Source organism: Tasmannia lanceolata, unplaced genomic scaffold (assembly GCF_043159265.1).
Source record: "Tasmannia lanceolata isolate RefF3 unplaced genomic scaffold, GAP_Taslan_0.1 ptg000018l, whole genome shotgun sequence".
Classification (NCBI taxonomy): Eukaryota; Viridiplantae; Streptophyta; class Magnoliopsida; order Canellales; family Winteraceae; genus Tasmannia; species Tasmannia lanceolata.
The window spans coordinates 28,288,004-28,301,574 of NW_027518695.1; the positions used below are offsets into that span (position 1 = coordinate 28,288,004).

Genomic DNA, 13,571 nt, shown 5'->3' on the forward strand with positions numbered 1-13,571 from the left:
TGTGAGTTGGGGTGAGAGCTCTCCTCGAGCCCCCCTCACTAATATGTCTCTCTCTCTCTCTCTCTCTCTCTCTCTCTATATATATATATATATATATATATATGTGTGTGTGTGTGTGTGTGTGTGTGTGTGTGTGTGTGTGTGTGTGTTAAGTACAATGGCCAAAATACTCTTAAGTACATGAAATGCATCTAACAATTCATTTTCTTGTTTTATTTGAGAAAATCCACTCATTGTTAGGGTTTGTCGGAGCACCATATATATTGTTTTTCTTTTTCTTTTTAACATTTTGTCATTTAGCAGGGAAATATATAGAAGTTATTGTTCAAAGTGGATAAATATTGCAAGTTATTTATTCATTTTTCAAGATTAAATATTGGTTTCCCCAATTTCTCGTTAATATTTGTTAATTAATTGAATAAAATTGAGATTTTGAAGTTTTGTAGATGACTTTTTCCATTTTTAAAACTCTTCTTCCTGATCACATTTTGCAATATTTTAGAAATTTTACCCTCTTCTTTTAATGAATCAATTTGCATGGTTTTCCTATTTTTCATACATTCCAAAAAAGAAAACTCAAATAGAAATAGACAAGAGACAGAGCAACACAGAATTCATTAACGTCACTGACTTTTCATGATTCTCGATCATATAATACCAACTACAACAGTTTCCTACACTGTCTACTTACAAATACTTTTGAGAAAAACAGAAAAACACCAACCTTATGTCACTCTCTCCTCAACTAGACATAGCACTACCTAAAACTGTTTTCACTACTTACAATTACTCCTGAGAAAAACAGAAAAACGCCAATCTCATTTGAAAGCGAACTCCAAGATTAGCCTCAATTCTTGCAATTTCATTCTCATCATCTCCTGTCATTATCAATCATTAATATATTAGAATAATAGAAATTTTTTTGTCATTATATATTTACAAATTAATGGGAATCAGATGATGTCAGGAGGTATCCAATAGCCTCGAAAAATACTAATTTATTTATCGATATCGTTACTAATTTTAATATTAATTTTGAAAATTGGGTTTATGAATGAAATGGTTCTTGTTGAAAGAAGTGGTTGTCCCTCTCTCTCTCTCTCTCCCCACTCTACAAAAAGCACCCATTTTCAAATGTGCCAGAACCATAGAGAAGATTTGTTCCCTTCAAACGGGAACATAAGAAGGTAACTTTCAACATTTTCATATGTTATCCTTTTTTTTCTTATTACATTATAATTTTTGTGGTTGTTGGCTGTTTTACAGGTGAAGATAATTACTTCCAAGGTTTTAACGACATTTGAAACCTTCAAAATTTTGGTAGCATTAAACTTTTCTTTCCTTCCATTTATGAACTACGTGTTTTGTTGGGAAGCGCTTCTTGGAAAGAAGGTGAACCGAATAGGTGTTGTTTGTTTCATATAAATGAATTTTGACATCAAGCAAATTGTTATCCTATTCTCTGTTAGTGAGGTACAGACAAATAGTTTACATGGTGAATCTTAGAGGGATCCGAAGCCGCTCTAAAGCCTCACTCACTGGCAGACAGATGGATTTTATCATAGCAAAAGGCAGTTTATACATGCCAATTTAAACCAGTTTATGACTGACCAGATTACATCCAGAATTGGTTTGCTGAGTTGTGTTGATCACAGTAAGATTTCAAGGTCAAATTCCTCTTTATGCACATCCACTTGAGAACTTAAGGAATCTCCCACAAGATTATGATTTCTTTGTTACATCTACATCAAAACTCATTAGAGCATGTCTCTACACACTTGAGCAACGCCCCGTCGCACTTTCCCTGCATCACTCATGCATTATACCTTTTCTTAGATCAAAGGTCTTATGGTTTTTCAGGCTACCAAGAGAAATTTATCTTCAACAATTGTTCGTGTGGATAATAACATAATTGAGTGTGATGTGCTTAATGCTGCTACAAGAGATGAAGTGTGATTGGTTAGTAGCTGATTATAATTGATATTTTTTTCTGTTTCACGCAGAGCATCAACATTTCTAGAAATTCATGTAACCATTTTTTTAGGGAAATGTTATCAGCACTACTGTATTTTGATGAGGGCACTCCTCACTTTATTAAAAGTACAGTATGGTTCGCACCATAGGATGATCCAAACCGTCCATTAGATGGGCCACAGCCTAAATACGTTGTGGCCCAAAAATCATTTCCATAGGTTAGATCCTAAAGTGAGGAGTGCCCTCATCAAAATACAGTAGTGCTGATAACATTTCCCCATTTTTATAGGTGGTTCAACTACAAGGAGATCTGAGAGGTTTTGGCATTGATGTTGAAGAGGTTCATCGTCAAGTCCAAAATTTGGTGATCTATCTTTATTTTACTTAGTGTTGACCTTTTTCTTTAATTTAAAAATTCAAAATTTATTTATTTACTTTATGCGAAAAGTCAAATATATATATATATATATATATATATATATATATATATATATATATATATATATATATTAAAAGTTACAATTAAAGAGAAGTGTATGTTAAGTATTATCTTGAATTCCTATAAATATTCGTACATACACATGCTTTTAAGTTTTTTCTTCTTCCCAATTTATTCCACAGACGTGAGGCATGTTCTCAAGGGTTCCGGGCTGTTTAAGTGCACGTCCCCTTAGAGCGGACGAGTTGTATCATGGAGGCATATGCTAGAGAATCCATTTGCACTGTTGATTCGTCAAATGCAGGGACAATATTTTCCTTAAGGTTTAGATCAGTGCCTCGACTCAACCGTAAGTCATTCTCTCTCTTTACTGTTTGATTCTTTCTATTATTTTTGGTTTGGTTACATGTGGATTATTGCTTTATTTGTGTTGTTTATTATTATAATCTGAAATTCCAGTGTATTTTTACCAACACTTGGTAGGATATATAGATTTTCTACCAATTGGAATAACAACTCTTTGTCAGAAATGAGAAGAATGATTTTAAACTTTGTTGCATCTCAGGAAGCAAAAAATGGGGAGCAAAGTGGAAAAGTGGGGTGTTACTCATGCAACAAACTTTTAAATCCTCTACAGTGTTCTTGTCTTCCTTGCGTAGATCATAATGTGGATCCTTACTGTAGTTTGCATTGAACTTAACCTCTAAAATTAGATAATGTTTTGTAGTACGATGATATATTTTAGTTTGCTTGGTTTCATTAAATAAGAGCTCTTTCAACATGGTTCCAACAGTTCCTTAGATGTTATGATGTGTACATTTAGCTTAGGCCATGTTTGGATACCCACAAGATTTAGATTTGGATTTAGTTGATATTTTGAGCTGGATCAGATCCTTAGATTTCCAAATCATCTACAACAGTGCCAAAAAATCTGATTTTCAAATCTTTTCTGCTAGACATTATTTGGAAATAAATATTTGTAGCAACTTCCTTCACCGTGTGCTCCTCAATGTTGCTCCGGCAGCAGCGATGAGACATCCCTACCTCCATCTCTCTCTGTCTGTGTCTTAAAACATGATCATGAAGATGAATAATGTATTTTGTATCCAAAACTCAAATCCAAATCAAAATACAAATGCATGAGGTATCCAAACGGGCCCTTACGGAATTTTTAGAGCTGAGAAAAGCTCTTCTAGTGTATGTTATGATTGACATAGAACACACAGGTTTTTTGTACCTAAGTTTTGGGATTTTTCTTAATTTAAAATATTTTTAAAAAATATTATTTTAAAAATTATTTCACACTTTTATCCGACTTCATGAAAATTTTCTAAGGGATTCATTAGCCGACCCCTACTAGTTTGGGACGAAGGCTTAGTTGAGTTGTATTTTACACTTTTATCCGCCGTTAGAACCGCCAGCAAAAGTTCCTTTGGTTGCCTAAAAGCCGGGTTAACCCATGGATTTTAGTTAGTTTTGGGGTGCCACGTCAGCCGAATACCCTGCTTGTTTGCCAAACCAAAATTAAAACCCTGGAGGACTACCTGCTTCGTCGGGTGAATGTTGTCCGAAGCAGTATCCTTGTTCAAATGTGATTTTGAGTCCAATAATCAGTTTAGCACTCACAATCGGTTGTTATAATCAAAAGACCCTGTTCGTTTCAGATTGTGAAAACCGATTGTCAGCACCAACCAGATTATTGTACCCAAAATAACGTTTCATTTTGAGTCCAATAATTGGTTGGGGGGTTCAAACTTGGCTGCCACAATCTGAAACGAATTTTACAAAAATTCAGAGTGGATTTCCTGGAAATCGGCCCATTCACTTTTCGATGAATGGTTGAGATTATTAGCCTAACTGGAAAAAAAGGCCATGTTTGGCAACTACGAATTTTTTTTTCAAGGAATATTAATTTTTCAAGGGGTGAGAGAAAAGAGAGAGTGGGAGGGAGAGGATCTCCACCCCCTACTCCCTTGCCCCCTCTCCCACCACTGTATAAATTAATATTCCATGGAAATAATTTTCATGACTGTTAAACATGGCTTTAGTTGGGACGTGGGAATTTCAAAATCTTTTCGAATTTAAGTGGTGCAATTTTCTTTAAATTATTAAGGAGTATTAATGCATGCAATTATTTGCTAGGCAATTTCTCGGGAAATGAAACCATTTCGCACCTGACTTTTGCATTAGAGAATAGCCAGCTCTGATTAATTAAATGAATAAGACAAAATCTACTAAAGCCTATGTGGCTGTTCTCTCATGCAGAAGTGAGCAGCGAAATGGCTTTCTGCGAAATTGCCTAGCAAATCCCGAGCAAGAGATATGCTAAAGTTACTCTCTTTTATAACAACCACTCTTTGGGGCCCAAGTAAGGAATGCTGGTGTAATCGGATTAGCTGGTCAGATCAACGTCCACAAGCGTGCCCCATGTCCCTTTAGCCAGCTTGATTGGACGATCCTAGCCCCTTGATCCATAATGGCTTGTTTAGGGCTTCCGCAAAGAAAAGTCCAACCGTTGATTTGTACAGTTAGTTATCTTACGGATAGGATGTCCGTGTGGCATTCAATATGAATCATGTAGGTCACGTCATGATCGTCCACAAGATCAACGGTCTCAATTACACTAGATGTCCCCCTGTGGGACCCAAAAATTGATAGTAAGAAATGCAGCTTAAATCCATTTTATTAAATTGACACAAGTAGTTTGATCATCGATCTAGGCCACACATCTGGTGGGTACCTCTGTAGTTGGGAGACATGCATGCCCTGATCGGATGATCCTAGCCATACATACAATGAAGTGAATTTGGCCTGTCAGGAAATTAGGGGTGCAACTTGGGTCGGGCTCAACCCGAACCCGACGGGTTCAAATTGGGAAAAGCCAACCCGATTTAAATTCTGGTTGGGTTAGGGTTGAGGACTTGGCAACCCAATCCGACGCAAACCTAGCCTCTGTCTTCTAGTTTTCTCACGTTTTTCTAGGGTTATGCTTTTTTCCCCTGTATTTTTCTATTTGGCCCGAGATGAACCCGACCCGACCTGACCCGATTAGGAGGCAGGTTGGGTTAGGGTTGGCCCCAACCCAAGGCTCGGGGTTGGCCTCAACCCGACCCAACCCAACCCGAGTTGCACCCATCAAGCCCTTCCAACACTGGTCTGATCGTGAATGTTAACCGTCCAATACAACGAGCCTCACCTTTCAATCACATTGATCAGATGGAACACACCCCTTACCTTTTATACTGACACCCCGTCTGTGTGTTCCCACGTGAAACTCAAGGATCTCCCTACACGTGTTAAAAAGTACAAGTGTCGTTTAGGCTTGCACCTGCCTTTAACAACTGACATGTGGCTATTTCACATGTCCTTATTCCTGAGCTGGTTCACAGATTTTAAAACCCCATTCAAACCACTGGCCGATACTCGGGTAAATCCACTCAATATTAAACACGCACATACACCGTATATATATCTTACCAGCATATATACACTGTAGAGATATACATATATGTTCCCATAAAAGACACCCGATTGTTCTACCTGCTGTCACGATGTTATAATTTATATATATTTTTTTTGAATGATGAAGAATTCATTAAAAAAGGGGACCGAGATGGTCAATTACAAAAGATAAAAAAGGAAACGGTGGATATAAATCCAACCAAATACAAAAATATCAAGGAGGGAGGATAATAAATTTATTTTATTCATTATTCTAACTTGAAATGGAGAAAATGATAAGAAAATAATAATAAATAATCTCAGTGGTCCATTTGTGGGAGATGGAACAAAAAACAAGATCTTAATTAGACCCGGAAAAATGGGACCCGTACCCGCGGGTACACCCGGCCCGCAGGGGTACGGGTACCAATTTCAATACCCGCGAAAAAAAATACCCGCACCCAACCCGTACTCGTGGCCCGCGGTTGGGTCTGGGTCAGGCGTTGGTGCCCGCGGGTTACCCGCCATTCGGTTTTCAACTCTTTATTCGTAAGGCCTAAACACCAAACATCTAATGGATCAAAATTGTAGACTTGAACATCTAATGGATCAAAATTCTTTGAATTACAAGCCTCAAACTAACAAACATAAATATAAGTTTTTCAACTTTTGGTTAACTCATTTTTGGTGGATTTTTTTCTTCTAAAAATGAATAATTTCAATAGGGGCAAGATTTTTCTTGAAGAGGAGGCTAAGATTTCAGTTAAAAAGATTTTTAGTCTGTTAATCATGATAATAAGAAAATAAACAAGTTATTGAGGTTGATATAGGACTTAAAAGAAGCTTCCTGTAGTTACAACATATATTTTCAGGAGGCAATCAAAATATTTGGCTTCTCACGAAATGTTGATGAAGCTTGTATAGAAAGGGGCAAATAAGAATATGACTTAAGCTTGTATGTTGTTGCTACACTACTTATTGGAAATGATGTAGGAATATTATCAACCATTTAGATCTAGTTTATTAGTAATTTTATTATAAATGATCTATGGTAGGCATCCTACACTCTTGGTCGAAGGTTTACCGAGACATATAAAGAACAAAATGTTAGGACTACAATAGGTTAACTGTGGAAGTAAAATATTGACTAGATTCAATAAAAGAGGGTACTCATCATCCCATCCTTGATATTTGATCCAACAGCAGCTGACTTGTTAAGAAGCTGCTGTTGGATTAAATATCAAGGCTTGTACATCCATCATACCAACTTTTTACAATGTTGCCTACTAGCCACTCTGCCTCTTGACATCACGGTCAGAGATGTTGCATTTGCCACCATGGGGTGCGCTAGAAACCCATGGCCAGCGCGAAATTTCATTATTCATGTACGACTCAATGCCTTTTATTTCATTTATTTACTACCAGTTTTTCTGCCATGTTATCCATTTTTAATATCCTTTAGATATTCATTAGCAATTTTTTTGCTTCCAAAGTATTTTCCTTTAACATGGAATCGTAGTATACCATCATTTGTGAGGATTAGCACCTCATTATTTGTTGGCATAGCATCATTATTAAATTAATTGCATGCTACTAATATGGCAAAACATAACAAGCCAATTTGGCATGTCAGGAAATCCAACAAAACTGGTCTGATCGTTAATCTGACCCGTCCAATACAACGAGTCTCACCTTTCAATCACATTGATCAAATGGAACACACCCCTTACCTTTTATAATGACACCCCGTTGTGTGTTCCCACGTGAAACTCATCCCTACACGTGTCAAAACGTACAAGTGTCGTATATGCTTGCACCTGCCTTTAACAACTGACATGTTAGCTGGTTCACAGATTTTAAAATCCCATTCAAAACACTGGTAGATACTGAGGTAAATCTACTCAATATTAAACACACACATACACCGTATATATATCTTGCCAGCATATATACACTGTAGAGATATACATATATGTTCCCATAAAAGACACCCAATTGTTCTACCTACTGTCACGATGTTATAATTTATAATTATTTTTTTGAATGACGAAGAATTCATTAGAAAAGGGGACCGAGATGGTCAGTTATAAAAGATCAAAAAGAAAACGGTGGATATAAATCCAACCAAATACAAAAATATCAAGGAAGGAGAGTAGTAAATTTATTTTATTTATTATTCTAACTTGAAATGGAGAAAATGATAAGAAAATAATAATAAATAATCTCAGTGGTCCATTTGTGGGAGATGGAACAAAAAACAAGATCTTAATCAAGCTCTTGCTGAGAGGCCTTTCTCTCGTAGGAAACTTCTGATACTCTTTTCTCGTTTTGGAGAAGAAAAAATCATTAAAATGCAATCATATGTAGAGTTGTCATGCATTAACATATCCAAAGTAAATAAAGCCATCTTTTAGTAAGATTTATAGTAAAATACACTAATTAATTTAATTTAATTATTGGGTACGTGAGATAATCTATTGAAAATATACATATATGGGATTTGCTCGGGACCATCTCATAAGGCATTTAGTGGAACCGTTGTTGCATGAGCATGGTTTTCAATTTTGACCGAAATCCGAAATTTCGGATTTCAGTGAGGACCGAAACGAAAAGGTGCGGAAACCGAAATTCCTGAAATTTATAAAATTTAGTTCGAAATTTCTATTAAAATAATAAATTTTTATTGTGTTAACTAATTTAATTTCGTCCCTAAAATCCGAAATTTTGTGCATCAATACCAAATTTAGCCCTAAATTTCGGGATTTCGGCTAAAATTTCGGTTTCGGATAACTCTAAAATTTTAGCCGAAACTGAAATTTAAAACCATGTGTACATGGGAGAGCAGACACATGCTCACTTTTCAACAGATTTTGTTTTATACATATAATTCATATGAGGTGGTTGCTCTGTCACGCAACACTGCGATGGTCCCTAGCAAATCCCTACATGTATAGGTGTCTTAAACAACCTAGAGTTTATGTCCCATAAAGAACATTCTTGCAAGAACTTTATTTTTAAAATACATCACCCATAATAGAAGGACCCTGATCTAAAACATTCATTTGTTGAGCCCCAACTTAAATATGTTGTACCCCATAAATCATCTCGATAGGAGATCTTAACCGTTTGATCTATATAAATTCATATATGGTTAGTTCAACAAACTAAGTATATTCATTCGGTAATAAACATACACACTTAAACAATTTTTAAATTTAAAGCATACAACTTAATTCATTAGGTGAGCACATAATAATAATCATCTCTGAAGAAAGCCTGAAACATTAATTGGGATCATGCTATGGCATTTAAACAATGTCAAATAGTTATTCTAGCAAGGCAAACAATGTTTTACAAGTAAGAAACTTATGTTTGTGATTATTATTTGTAATGCATGAGTTGAGACGACTCATGCAAGACAATCAAGCTCCCTTAGCTTGTTGCCCCCCAATACGTTCTACTGCCCTCGTCTACAGGTAGTGGGCATGGGAACTTTTTACAATGTGTTTACTGGCCAGTCTGCCTCTTGACATCACGGTCTAAGAGGATGCATTTGCCACCATGGGGTGCGCTAAAAACCCATGGCCAGCCCGAAATTTCATTATTCATGTACGACTCATACCTCCGCCCAATCCATCAAATCATATTTCCCAATGCCTTTTATTTCATTTATTTATTATCAGTTTTCTGCCATGTCATCCATTTTCAATATCCTTAAGATATTCATTAGCAATTTTCTTGCTTCCAAAGTATTTTCCTTTAACAAGGAATCATAGTATTCCATCATTTGTGAGCATTAGCGCGTCATTATTTGTCGGCATAGCATCATTATTAAATTTATTGCATGCTACTAATATGGCAAAACATAATTGGAAAATACATATCATTTAACAGCAGTTATGTCTACAAGTCATTGTCATGAACCACTTACAAATACTGTTGAATAAAAAATGACTTTATTTTCATGCACACATGCTTATATCAGTATGTGTGAATATTCAAAATTTGATATATTTGTTTTCGTACACAAATACTAACAAACCATGAATTTTCACATAGATGTCTATACACATGTATATTAGAGTTAAAAACTCCAAATTTTAAACTCTACACTTATGCACATATATCAAGATATAAATTTTAGATTGTAAATAATATAAATATTTATACACATACTACTTTTAGTAAAAATCATATTACTATTTTTAGTAAAAAAACGAACTTACTATTTTTAGTAAAATCTGAATTTACTATTTTTAGTAAAATATTTTTAGATTTGAAACCATATTCACACACACACACACCATATATATTTGAAACCATATATATTTAAAGATATATATATATATATATATATATATATATAATATATACGCATATTTTAGGGATAAATATATATATATATATATATATATATATATATATTTCACATTTTAACTATATAATAATATATACGCATATTTTAGGGATAAAAATTTCATATTTAAAGATACATAATATATGCACATAATTTTAGAACAGAAAAATTAGCATAATTGTCATTAGCATGAACATCTAAAGGAAAAACATGTAGGATACATACTTGAGAGATGAAGAATGCCCAAATCTTTCCTTTAATTGGGGGTTGAGTTAGTTTCCTTCTTTTATTCTCCTTTCTTTTATAGTTTATCCCTTTCCGTAGTTGTAGATTTTCTATTGGTTAAATAAAGCAATTTGTGTCATGAAAGGATTCTTAAATATAAGGAATACCAATTTTAATGAGATTTGGGTTATAATTAAAGTAGTGTGACCCACTTACTATTTATAGTAAAAACAGGCTTACTATTTATAGTAAGTACGAACTTACTATTTATAGTAAGCGCGGACTTACTATATTTAGTAACTTTGATAGGGACACCCATAAAAATACTGTAATGCTCCCCTTTAGTTTGATAACAACACCCCCTACAAGCCCAAAAAGATTTCAACCCAACTTTTGATAATGACACCCATTAAAATAAATATATAAATAAATAAATTTCCCAACTTGGGACCGGGTATTACAGAATTGAAGTATCCTCCCCGGGTGGAGTGAAGGGTTGTCCTTTTATAGCCTGAGGTTCTGTGTTCCTGGGTGCGATGTGACAACGACGGACGTCATGATGAACGGTAGTTTGGGCGATGGCAGTGGTGTAGTACGGTAAGCCATAAGCTACAAGTAGATGACGTGGTGTGAAAGGTGAGGTGTGTCATCCCATAAGATGACATGTTGGCGGTTGGTAGATGTTGGGATCTTGTACGATTGCTGACATAATTAGCACTGGTAAGTGATGGGACGTTGCATGATCTTTTATGGTGGTGGAAATGAGTCAGCAGGCGATGACGTCATATGATCCTCTGGGGGCTTCTACTCAACCGAGGGTATTGATGCCCCGCCCGTCATTGAGTCTTTGTCCTTTCGTGTAGTGGCACTCAACCAGATGCTGCTAGAGGCAAGCAGCCCGAGGTCTTTCCTCTGGCACAAGACGGTGACGGAACCACGTGGCGGCACTCTGTCAGGGGTCTTGGCATCGAGGGCCCTTCTCGGGCAAATGCCTTCTATTCGGATGATAGGCATCTCTTTGCTCCATGAGGTGGAGTGGTCGGTGGCACTCGGCTCTTGGTTGTCCGAGTGGTCTTGTCCAATCTCTGCAGGTCTTGCCACAAGCCAGTGTATCATCGGTGGTCCGGTTTTACCCCAAACATATTTGAATCATAAGGTGTAGATATTTAGCCAGACTTAAATTGACTAAAGTTTTTAAAAAATTTCCCTAAATAGTGTCATTGTGTTAAAAAATCATCAAGGTTTCTATGTATTATAATTGCTAGGGCTACATTAGCTCTTCTCAATTCCTCATCTCAAATTTATTAGATAAGAGTTTCTTGTTGCCTTCAAACTATATAAATTTACATGTCATTGCTTGGGATCTTGTTTTAGACCATAAAGAAAATTTATTAATCTATACACCGTGTTCTTGATCTTGAACTATAAAGACTTCAGATTGGTCCATATAAATTTCTTCATCTACTAACTACTTAACAATATTGTTGTAGCATCTAATTAATAGAATTGTAAGTTATCAATGATAGCTTAGGAGGAAATTAATACTAGAATAATAATTATTCTACTGAATAGTGAATACTTATCAAAGAAATCTATACATTGTTTTTATTTAAATCCAATGGCTATCATTCTAGCTTTATATTTTTAAGTAATTAATGTCTTAAGTACAAGTCGATCTCCGTTTATTATGGCACATGGGCACAACCATGGTGGAGTCCACTATACGGACGATACGGACGATCCCTAAACCAACCCAACCCGAGGAAATGCCAACCGAACCCGACTCAAAATTGGGTTGAACCCCTTGGGTTCGGGTTGAGCCCGACCCAAGTTGCACCCCTACTATGATCACAGTTCTGGTCCATTGCCATTGATTCCACTTTGTTGGGATGAGGATATCTTCTTGACAAATCAAGCCTCCTTTGCTCCTTGTTTTGATTCCATCAAATTTCAAGAAAAGTTTGGAAAAGAAAAACATTTTGCTTTTCCACTACTTTATTACATATCAATAAAAATGACTTGAACAACCACAATTCAAGTTATAATGATTATCCTCAAAATTTATCATTTCCCTCTAATTTGTGGAAAAAAATTCCTTCAAAAATGTTTTTCCTGCAATCCAAATAGGCCTGCCATGAAAATTTAAACACTTGATTAGTTTTTTCTTATTGATGGAACGTGCCACGTGGGTCGGCTCATCATGATCAACAAGATCAACGGTCTTGATTCCAGTTACCAAAAAGAAATCATAGGGTTTATTTTTGTGAAGCAGAGAAAACATGAGACATCAAAGAAAGATAGCCGACCGAAAACGTTTTCTTTAATTGCTTTAAAATTCCATTGATTTTGAATCTACCATGTTTTGATAAGTGCAGAAACTTACCTGGTCTAAAAAGAACCTAATTAAAAAAGAAAAGACAAGCTTCGTTCGTGATATTATCCAAGCACAGTAGTGCTATTATCAATAGCCTTTAATAATTTGGTAAGCTTAGTTCTTGCATTTGCTTGTCATAGAGGTTTCTTGTTATATCAAATGGATGCCAAGAGTGCATTCCTAAATGGGAATATCATGGAGGACGTTTATGTTGAACAACCTCCCGGTTTTGAGGATTTTAAATACCCTAACCATGTCTATAAGTTGGACAAAGCTTTATATGGACTAAAGCAAGCTCCTAGAGCATGGCATGATAGGCTTAGTCTTTCCTTTTGGACAAAGGTTTTGATAAGGGCAAGGTTGACAAAAATCTTTCGTCAAAAGACAAGGAGATGACATACCCATTGTGCAAATATATGATGATGATACCATCATTGGATCAACCAATGAGAGTATGTGAAAGGAGTTTGCCCAATGCATGCAAAGTAAATTTGAAATGAGTATGATAGGAGAACTCAAGTATTTCCTAAGACTACAAATTCATTAATCAAGAGAAATACACTAAGGAATTGCTTAAGAAGTTTGTGATGGATAGCTCTCAAACAAAGCCTACACCTATGAGCACATCCACCAAACTAAGCAAGGATGATCTTGACCCATTCATTGATCAAAAGAAATATAGGGACATGATAGAGAGCCTACATTACTTGACTGCTAGCCTACCCGATATTGAAATAGTGTTTGCTTGTGTGCTAAGTTTA

The 13,571-nt window shown here is 35.7% G+C and overlaps 1 long non-coding RNA gene across 5 annotated transcripts; it reads left to right on the plus strand.

Annotated features, from left to right (window-relative positions):
• The first annotated feature begins 140 nt into the window (after positions 1-140).
• LOC143850988 (uncharacterized) lies at positions 141-3,205 on the plus strand. 5 transcript variants are annotated; one of them, XR_013236153.1, is made up of 5 exons: positions 141-1,187; positions 1,267-1,959; positions 2,045-2,338; positions 2,596-2,762; positions 2,979-3,205. It is a non-coding gene; the product is annotated as an uncharacterized LOC143850988 (long non-coding RNA). The 5 variants fall into 5 exon arrangements; XR_013236155.1 differs by lacking the exon at positions 141-1,187 and having other exon boundaries at positions 1,213-1,654; positions 1,861-1,959; XR_013236156.1 differs by lacking the exon at positions 141-1,187 and having other exon boundaries at positions 1,213-1,654; positions 1,861-1,959; positions 2,059-2,338.
• Positions 3,206-13,571: the final 10,366 nt, after the last annotated feature.